Below are 11,202 nucleotides of genomic sequence, written 5' to 3'. Positions count from 1 at the left end.
AATTAACAATTTACGATCGCAATAATAACCAAAATAATCATGATACATTGATCAAATTTATAAAGAATATAAAGATGAGATGCTTTTTCAATATTTTATCGACAAAATATAAATTTTTCTTTTTTTTGCATAATCTTTAAATTAAAAAAAAAATAGTTATAATACGTTGGTCTAATTAGTTAAGTACAAAGAAAGGTTATTTACCAGCAATTTTATTGCTTTAATCGAATTATAAGATCCTATTTATTATTAATATAGGTATGCAAAGTCCACAGATAGTGTGCTACTTTTTTTATAAACAAAATGGCGCCGACAAATCGTATTTTTTTCAATTATTGCTCTATAACTCCAAAGATTTTAACTTTACACCAAAAATACTCAAATAAAAATTCACCCCAATTTAATTCTACATAGAGGCATGTTTTTCCCGATTAACTCCGACGAAAATTTTCCTCGGAAAATGTGGGTTTTCTCAACAAAATCTCGAATTTTCAAATAAATTTTTTGGGCCAGTAATTATTTATCCATAATTATATAGCTTGGTGAAATAAAAGCTCTTTTGGTATAGATTATAAATTCAGAAGCCGGTTAAAATGAAACGAATATTTTAGCAACAATTCAATTGTTAATTAACAATTTACAGTCGCAATAACAACCAAAATAATCATGAGACATTGATCAAACTTAGAAAGATTATAACGGTGTGATGCCTATTTAATATTTTGTCGACAAAATATAAATTTTTCATTTTTTTGCATAATCTTTAAATGTTTAAAAAAATTGTTATAAACAAATTAACATTTCTTAGAAATTGTTTATTATATTCTAATTTTAAAAAATACTTAAAATGCGTATTTCATAGGTCTTGAAAATGAATGCTTTAAAAAAAATTTCCAACTATTTGCAAAGAAGTTAGAAAACAGTAAAATAAATATACGATATCTCCATTGTTTATAATTTGTTTTAATTGTTTCAAAGCTTAAAAGTGAGTCTATGGTACAATCTAATTACTCACAAAGAATGTCAAAAATTAGTGCAATGGTTATATTTTAATCAAAGATTAAAAATACTTTTTTTTGTAATTTTTAGCGCGAAAGTAGGCTTGATACAGAGCCGGAGATAAAATGTTCACTCGAAGCGACTGACACGCTTAAACTCGCGCGAGTTGTATATGTGGGCGGGTAGCTACGGTACTGTATTATTCTACATTCGCGCGTGTAAATTACAAAAAAATATATTTATAATATTTAATTAAAATATAACCATTAAGCTGATAATCGATATTGTTTTATAAATAATTAGCTTGTACTTTAAACTCACTTCTACGCTTTAAAAGAATTAAAAAAAATTATTAACACCGTAGTAATCGTATGTTTAATTTTCTGTTTCATAACTTTTTTGCAAATGGTTGCAAAAAAGTTTTAAAGCATTCATTTTCAAGATATTTGAAATGCACATTTTAGCTATTTTTTAAAATTATAATATAATAAAAACTTTCTGAGAAACGTTAATTTGTTTATAACTATTGTTTTTAAACATTTAAAGATTGTGCAAAAAAATAAAAAATTTATATTTTGTCGACAAAATGTTAAATAGGCATCTCATATTTATAAGATTTCAAAGTTTGATCAGTGTATCATAATTATTTTGGTTATTATTGCGACCGTAAATTATTAATTAACAATTGAATTGTTGCTAAAATATTCGTTTAATTTTCGCCAGCTTCTGGAACTATAATCTAAACCAAGAAGGCTTTTAAGTCACCAAATTATTTAATTATTGGTAAATAATTACTTATCTAAAACTTTATTTGAAAATTAAAGATTTTGTTGGGAAAACCCGCATTTTCCGAAGAAAATTTTCGTCGGAGCAGATCGGGAAAAACACGTCTCTATGCAGAATTTAATTACGGTGAATTTTTATTTGAGTGTTTTTGTTGTAAAGTTAAAATCGTCGGAGTTCTAGAGCAATAATTGAAAAAAACACGATTTTCGGGCGCCATTTTGTTTATAAAAAAAGTAGCACACTATCTGAGGACTTTGCATACCTATATTATTAATATATAGGATCTTATAATTCGATTCCAGCAATAAAATTGCTGGTAAATAACTTTTCCCAAAAATGGCCTATTCTCCGATAACCAGCCCAGACTATTACAAAAATGACTTGTTTGTAAATATGACAGACCAAAGTGATCCGTTAATTATATTGCTTTTAAAATTGAAAGTGTTACTTCAATAAAATTAAAAATAATATAAAATTTTTATTGAGACCAAGTTTCTGGTAACGCCTTCGCGGTTTCTATAATTTGCAAACCATACGAATGCTGAGGCAAAGAACTAAGGGAGATCATAAATATTTTTTAATACGTTTTTGAAGATAATAATTTGAGAACAATATTTCGCTATTGTATTTGTTATTAAATTAACAAACAAAAAAAAATATATTTAAATTTTTTACTTAAACCATTACCGGGGTATTTTGTTATCAGTCTAATGATTCATTGATAAAATCGTACGATGTATACAAAATACAATTGTTGGTGTAAAGTCCAGAATTTGAATAGAATCAACTTTAAATGTTATGGAATTTTATTCATTCATAATCCGTAAATACATACAAATTATTTTTTTAAATAATTTATTTTTAGGACTTTTTGTTTACTTTATTAATCGTAGTGAGGGAAGTATGCTAAATTTGCAGATCCTCGAGCGTTATGGGGACCTACTGGGTTGTGAAGAGTAGATCCTAAAACCAAAAAAGGTTAAGTTAAGTTTTCCTTAAAGTGGGGGATTTTCCATTTTTTAATTAAATTTTCCTTTCCCAACAATCGTTTTTTCCGATTATAGCACCATCTATCTATAATTCGAAAAAATGTCTCGAATAAAAGTTACTTATTTTACGTAAGGAATCCAAATCTGCGATAAGAAATGGGAGCTCCTATTTAAGATTTTAAAGTAACCCCCAGGGGGGGGGTCGTGTTTAGTGTCATTCGATAGGATTTTTCAAAAATATTGAATAAGTGTATTTTTCAGTTTTTCGATCTGATGTTCATTTCGAGAAATATCGCGGGGCTTGTATTTAAAATTTTAAATTTACCCCCACCCCTCTCCGTTGGGGTCGTGTTTGGTATCATTCGATAGATTTTTGAAAAATATTGAACACGTATTTTTTAGTTTTTGGATTTGAAGTTGATTTCGCGAAATATTCGCTTTTTGCTTTGTGAAATTTTGTGACTCGCATTTCCTTAGGCCCCGCTTAAATCGTCAGATGTTTGAAATATACACTGTTTTGCATGTACTTAACTTAACTTATAGGTCTGGATCCCGCGTATGAAAAAAAGTTGATTAATAGCAAGCTGAAAATTTGTTAATAGCTTAATCGGATAAACTTTGATATATGGGAACACTGGAACAGGGGCAGTTTTAATTGTGGAACAGGTTAAAAATTTGGAACGGTCAGACCACGAAAACGGCACATTTATTTTGTCCGACAGAACAGACTTAAACTCTCCGAACAGAGATTAAACTCTCATGCAAAAATCAGACTGCTATTTATCACCTGTCATAATTCCTGTCATTTGACATATTCTACATGTTCCACTCATTAAAACGCCCATTTGGTGATAAATAGCAGTCTGTTTTTGCATGAGAGTTTAATCTCTGTTCGGAGAATTTAAGTCTGTTCTGTCGGACAAAATACATGTGCCGTTTTCGTGGTCTGACCGTTCCAAATTTTTAACCTGTTCCACAATTAAAACTTCCCCTGTTCCAGTGTTCCCATATATCAAAGTTTGTCCGACTAGACACCCTTAAGCTATTAACAAATTTTCAGCTTGCTATTAATCAACTTTTTTTTCATACGCGGGATCCAGACCTATTATATAGGTATACTGATAATATAATATAATGATATAATAATACCTGATGATACAGCTATTATTTATGATGCTGAGAATTGGTATGAATTAAAAACAAAAGCAGAATGTGATCTACAACTAATAAAAGAATGGTTTGACTACAAAATACTAACAATCAATTTTAAGAAAACTGTTTATCTACCAATATTTAACTCTAACTTGACCACTGATCTTTTCAAACCCCTTCAAATATCACATAATAAACAAAATTTTTATATTAAACCCGTAACAAATGTTAAATATCTAGGAGTTTTTATAGATACACATCTAAAATGGGACTTTCACATTAAATATATCATTAAAAAGCTACAGTTTATCCTGTATAAGTTTAAACATCTTAAAAAACACATACCTAATATATACCTTCGCACACTATATTACGGACTAGTAGAAAGTCATCTCCGTTATAGTATACTGGCTTGGGGAAGCGCCCTAAAAACACACATTCTCCCACTGGAAATCATACAAAGAAGATTTCTGAAAATTATTATGTCTAAACCATACACCTACTCTACAGATAGATTATATAAGGATAGTAATATATTTTGACTTGAAACAGTTATACTTTCTTTGTGTGTCTTTAAAATATCACACCATGAAAACAGACAACAATTTACCATCACATGAGCATGATACAAGAGGCAAACACCTTTATATGATTCCGAAAATGACAAAGTCCTTCTGTCAAAGAAGTTTTCTATTTCTAGCCCCAAAAATATATAATCATATCCCCAGTGATATCAAAAATACTAAGAATGTTCTTCTATTTAAAAAGAAATTAAAATCATTTCTGATGGAACAAACAAGAAATTTTTGTGACATCATTATAGTAGCTTAAATTTACATACATTAAAAAACAAAAAAATAAATGAAACTCTTAGAATCACTACCAATTTTTATACCTATATTTCAAATTTTATATTGTTTTAAACTGATTTATTTTGCTTATTTTTATCATATTTAATAAAACATGCGTATATACACCATTCTTCAAAAATATTACTAACTAATTGAGCCATACATAATTGTTAAAAAAAATTAATTATTCGTGCTTTATTGTTAAACTAAGTATTTATTTTATTGTTTTCATTATATTATTTATTCTACGTATCATATTTACTAAAACATAACTGTGTATTTACAATTAAAAAAAAACGTACCTATCTATTTATTGTATTATATTGCTATTTATGTTATTTACGTTAATATGTTATTATTTTATATCCTATTTACCGAAACAGGTGTATCCACACCTCTCGGAGACCTTCGGGTTAATTTATTCACTTTAGCTGTAAATATCTAAAAAGATTGTACCTATTATTGTTGAATAAATTATCCAGATTTAGCCATACGGCTCACACTCCCTCTAAGGGGAAAATTGACTGATCCCAGATACCTACGGTATCAAAAGGATTGAGCTCTGGTGGGACTCTTTTCGTGTTATCGAGCCCTAGGTGACTTGGAATGCAGGTGTATCTCCCAGAAATTTTCGTACGCATCTGGCCGTCGCGAGTAGTACAGCTTTCTGCATGGTCTTATAAAGATGTTCATTCAGACCCAGCTTTTTGATGCTTTCGAGGAGGGTCTTCGGAATGACTCCAGTAGTAGAAATAATAATCGGTATCGTCTGGGTACTTTCCATTCTCCATTGCCTTCGTATTTGAATTTCTAGATCTCTGTATTTGGCGATTTTTTCAGTAAATTTACTACGTAGATTATTGTTGTTAGGTATCGCCAAATCAATTAGTGTTGTTTGTCTTGTTAGTTTATTAACTAGTACGAGATCTGGTCTATTATGTGCCACTGTTTGGTCTGTGAGCACAGTGCGGTCCCAGTATAGCTTGTAGTTGCCATCCTCAAGCATACTCTCAGGGACGTATTGATAATACGGGAGGTGGTCTGTTTGGAGAAGTCCCAGCTTGATAGCTATCTCTTGATGAAGGATTTTTCCCACTGCATCATGCCGTTCCTTGTATTCAGTTGCAGCAAATGCCTGGCAGCCCCCTGTAAGATGTTGGATGGTTTCTTGGGCTTGACATCCATATCGGCATCTGTCGTTTTGAACCTGAGGGTCTTTGATGATATATTTCAGGTAATTTTTGGTTGGTATAACCTGATCCTGAATGGCCAGTAATGAACCCTCCGTTTCAGGGAACATCTTTCCTGATGTCAACCAGTAGTTCGACGCTATATTGTCGACATAATCTTGGCTGACCTCATTGGGATGTCGCCCGTGCAGAGGTTTACCCATCCAGGCGCGCACTTTTTCGTCCTTAGTAAGGTGGTTTATGCGCATTTCTGGTTCCCTCAGTTTGATCGGTGTTGTGTCATCTACTGCGCAGATAGCGCGATGTAGAGTAGATGTCTCAGCCTGCATCTGAAAATAAGTTCTTAAATTAGCAATTTGTTTATCTAATTGCTCACCTATATCCATAAGTCCTCTTCCTCCTAGATTCCGTGGTAATGTTGTTCTTTCTACTGCACTTTTAGGATGGTGTTTTTGTGCCTTTGTGAGGTGTGTTCGTACTTTTCGCTGTAGAGCTTCTATATCTGTTTTTGTCCACTTAACAATACCAAATGAGTAGCTAAACGCGGAACATGCGTAGGTGTTTAGTGCCTTAAACAAATTTCTACTGTTAAGGTGTGAGCGAAGCAGCTGTTTTACCCTTCGTATAAACTCAGTAGTTATCTCTGTTTTCATTTGTTTATGGTCAATTTTCCGCGCTTGCTTTACTCCAAGATATTTATACATATCGCTTTCACCCATGGCCTCGATGTTCTGGCCATTTTGCATATCGAATCCCCCGGGCTGTACTTTTCCTCTGACTATATTTAAAATACGGCACTTGTCTAGTCCGAAGTGCATACTAATATCATTAGAAAAAGTTTCTACAGTTTTTAGCATCTCGTCGAGTTGGTTTCGAGTGGAAGCCATTAATTTCAAATCATCCATGTACAATAAATGATTGAGCTTCGCCACCACATTGTTGTTATTTTTGATGCTAAAACCTGCATCTGTGGAGTTCAATAGCTGAGATAGTGGGTTCATAGCTAGACAGAACCACAGAGGACTCAACGAATCTCCTTGAAACAGGCCCCGGCTGATTGCGATATTTTCAGTTTCGATGTTACTTTCACCAGGTATTTGAAGATGAATTCTAGTTTTCCACTCTGTCATTATATGTTGTAAAAAGGTCACTATATTATCATCGACTTTATATATTCTCAATATATCTATAAGCCATTCATGCGGCACTGAATCAAAGGCCTTCTTGTAATCTATAAAAGCAGTAAATAGGTTCCTCTTTTTGGAATATGCTTGATTAGAAATGACTGAGTCGATGATAAGTTGTTCTTTGCAACCCATGGAACCCTTAGCGCATCCTTTCTGTTGAGGCTCTATGATATTGTTCAAAGCACAGTGTTGGTAGATACGCCGGGCTACACAGGATGTGACCAATTTATACAAAGTTGGAAGACAAGTAATTGGGCGGTATTTTGCTGGATCTTGGGTGTTATTTTGATCCTTCGGTATTAAATAAGTGGTTCCCTGAGTTAGGAATGATGGTATATCCTGTGGATTAGAAATAACATGATTAATTAGTGTTGATAAGCATTCATGAACACTCCAAAACTTCTTGAGCCAAAAGTTTTGAACTCCGTCTGGTCCAGGAGATTTCCAGTTATGAAGCTCGTTGATGATATTTGAGACTTCTTCAGTAGTGAAGGGTTCGTAAAGGGTAGTAACGTAGTGTTGGCAGTTCTGTGCCGTATCTTATATCCATCCAGCATTGTTGTTAAGAGCAGCTGGTGTGGAAAGTTGATTTCCCCAAAACTCATGAATTTCTTCTTGGCTTGGATAAGACTTATCGAGATTTCCTACGGTGGAATTGAGTTTTCGATAGAACGCCTTCTCAGCAGTCTCAAAAAGGGCATTGTCGGATTTTCGGTTGTTACTCACTTTGTACCTTCTTAGTCATCCTGAATAAACTGAGAGTCTTTGTTTTAATGTATCCAGGCACTGTTGAGCTGTGTTGTTTTCTGGATCGTATCTTGAGTGTCTTGCAGTATTCCGTATTATTTCTTCAGCTCTCCTGATGACTCTTGTACTTCTTACACCTCGTATATATTCTGTGACTTGACCAATATCCCTACGCAGCAATTCAATCTTTCCGAGCAGTCTTTTTTCCCAGGGTGCAATTCTGCTACCAGTCCTTCCGTTATTAGTACCCTATCGTGTTCTGATCTTAATGCCCATTACATTAGCAATTGCCGTTGCTGCACAGTAGATTAGCATGTGCAGATACTCTAATGTGTGGGCTTCTACGACATAATTGGGTAGGACTTCAGTGTTCACAATTTGTAACAGCACACCTAGTCTCTTACAAGAGTTTATTCGTGGTAGCGGTGGTCTGCTAAGTGGGTTTGTTCCATTAAACTCTTGTACAGCACGTGCCATTTCGCTTACTAGGTTATCATGTAGCTCGTTGTTTTCCTGCTCTGTATTGTCAGGTTGAGTTTCTTGTATGGCAAGCTCAGGAATCTGCTCATGCACTTCATTGGGGACTTGATCTTCAATTACAACATCGTTATGAATCTCCCGTTCGACTAAATTATTATTATTATTATTATTATTATTATCTTAATCTGACAATTTTGAGTACTAACGATAGATTAAGATAGATTATGATAGTATTAAGAGCCAATATATGGTAGAGGTATATTTACAGGGTACAAGATTTCTCCTCATGTGATAATCCGACGCGCTCGAGTAACTGCAAAAATCCCCGCTTGGGTTCCCCTACCATAATGTGTGTGCAGATTATATACCAGCTCAGTGTTAACGAATCATCTGATACTATAATTTTTGCTTTACAGACTTTTTTCTATTTCTTCTCTGGAAGTACTCTGTTATAATAACGGTCATCTGCACCTTATTCGTTTTATACTACTTCTTTTTTTGGCTTGTACTTAGTCGCACCTAGCCCATTGTTTGTAGTCATTAAATCATTGTATAGCGCCGTTTTCATACCGCTCATACCTTGTAACAAGTATGCAACAAAGCAACACTTCTGTAATTTTCTTTTTGTATATGCAGCATCAATCTTTGGGCACAGTTTCCTGTTTCCATATTCTTTTGATACTTCTATATTACATCCATTATTGTAGTTCTGCCCTCAATTCTTTAGCATTTGCGCAGCTATTTTGTTTTCTCCCGGTATTTTGTCATTGTGAGCCCATTGATTATACTTTTAATCTCTCCTTCACTAGGCAGTTCTATTTCTATTATTAAGCCATCATCGTCTATAAGTAAATTTTCATTCTCATCTGTATTTTGCCCATTCAGCAGTTCACTAAAATGTCTCTCCCTTATACCCATCGTCGATCTTTTTTCACTCATGAGTGTTTTATCCTCTTTTTTCATGTATGAATAGTGTGAACAACTAGCCCGAAAAATCCGGGACATAGCCCTAATTACGAAGTCGTGTCCGGGCGTCCCGGACCAGGCTTCCGGGCCATCCGAATTTTCAATGTTTTGGTAAAATTCTATTTTGAAATTTTGAATATTCTTCTAAGAATTCATATCAAACTGAATTGGTTGGACGAAAAAAATTGGACAATTTCGAGAGTGTAATATTAAGATCAATGCTCGGGGTGAGGCTTATAGATAAAAAAACAAATAAATGGATTAGAAACAAAACCAAAGTAAAAGACGCAGGAGAACATGCTGCCAAATTAAAATAGAGCTTTGCAGGACACAATGCCCGACTGAAGGATAAAAGACGGAATCATGAAATACAACAATGGAGACCGTGGTTAGGAAGAAGAAGCAAAGGAAGGACACAAATGAGATGGGCTGATGACATAAAGAACTTTGGAGGACACAACTGGATACACGTGGCGCAAAATATACAACACTGGATTGAATTGGGGGAGGCTATGTCCAAAGTTGGATTTCTGAAGGCTGAAGAAGAAAAAGAAGAATATTAATACCACATCCAAAACGCTGCATATCATGGTATTTGGTATTATAGTTCTACAAAAACTAAAACTGTGAACTTTTTTTTCGTTTCTGTATTTTAATTATAGTCATTACAACCAATTATTGTGGTTTAACCCCATTAAAAATATCTTTATCAACATAAAAATGTTTAATAAATAAAATGATGATATTATGAAAGTTCTATATTAAAAAAACTGACCCGATTTTCATTGAAAAGTCCCGGATTTCAGGTATTTTTTCAGCCGTGTCCCGAATTTGACTAAATAGGAGTTGGTCACACTATGTATGAATTGTAATTCGGGTATCCCTTTCAGTTTTTTAAACTTCTTGATAAAACGACAATTTTTTTTAGAAACCTTTCCTCTATTTCTTGTATTATTTCTTCGTTCCAACCAACACAAATGATTAGAGATTAGAGTAAATTAAAAGTATGTACAAACAAATACGAATATCATAACTAAAATACAGTTAAGGTATATAAATAAACCAACGAGTTATGCTTTTGTTTGTTAAGTTTTGTTCTTTGGTAGAAATATTGACAAAACAATAAACAAAAATACCTACACAAAAATTACACACAAAAGTATTGTGCTTTGTATAATTGTACCTAAATTCGTAGATCAATACTTTTGTCTACAAGTGCACATAGTTTTTTTCCTATAATAATGATAAACATGAATTTGAAATAACATTCCACTAATTATTAACGAGTATACATGATCATCGAGATTCCGCAGTTGGATAATAGATAAAAATATGATGATGCATATTTAATTGTTATGTAAGAAAACCAGTCGCTATTAGTCACTTTCGCATAGAAAGTAATGAAGTTTTATTACTAATTAGTCCAGAAAGCCACTGCGCATCCGCTAGGAAAAATATTCCGATTCGGATTTTTTGCACAATCTTACTCAAAAAGGACTCCTTTTAACAAATTTGCATGTTGTCAGGACCAAAAGTGGGTCAAAAATTTTTTAAACGTTTTTTTTTGTTTTTTTCCTAAAATTATTTTTTTTTGCACGGAACAAAGTTTTTTTTAGGTTTTTTGGATCATTCCAAACAGAAAACGTCTGTAGTAACATTTCTCTAAAGTTGATTGTTTTTGACATATAAGCGATTAAAAATTGAAAAATTGCGAAATTGGCCATTTTTAACCCTCAAAAACTATGTGAAAAACTGAAAATTTGCATGTTGCCAAGGTAGGTAGATATTCTTTAAACATCGATTGATGAAATCCCGAAGAGTTTTTTGCAATACAGTATTCAAGACTCCTTTGTTT

At 33.1% G+C, this 11,202-nt stretch overlaps 1 protein-coding gene across 2 annotated transcripts in view; it reads right to left on the bottom strand.

Annotated features, from left to right (window-relative positions):
• Nucleotides 1-11,202, bottom strand: part of LOC114324296 (transmembrane protein 18) — a 105,477-nt gene that overhangs the window by 36,527 nt on the left and 57,748 nt on the right. The window lies entirely within an intron of this gene.

Source organism: Diabrotica virgifera, chromosome 3, assembly GCF_917563875.1.
Source record: "Diabrotica virgifera virgifera chromosome 3, PGI_DIABVI_V3a".
In the NCBI taxonomy this organism is placed as follows: domain Eukaryota; kingdom Metazoa; phylum Arthropoda; class Insecta; order Coleoptera; family Chrysomelidae; genus Diabrotica; species Diabrotica virgifera.
Note: the sequence above shows the minus strand (reverse complement) of the source record. Positions and strands in the feature narration are given on the sequence as shown.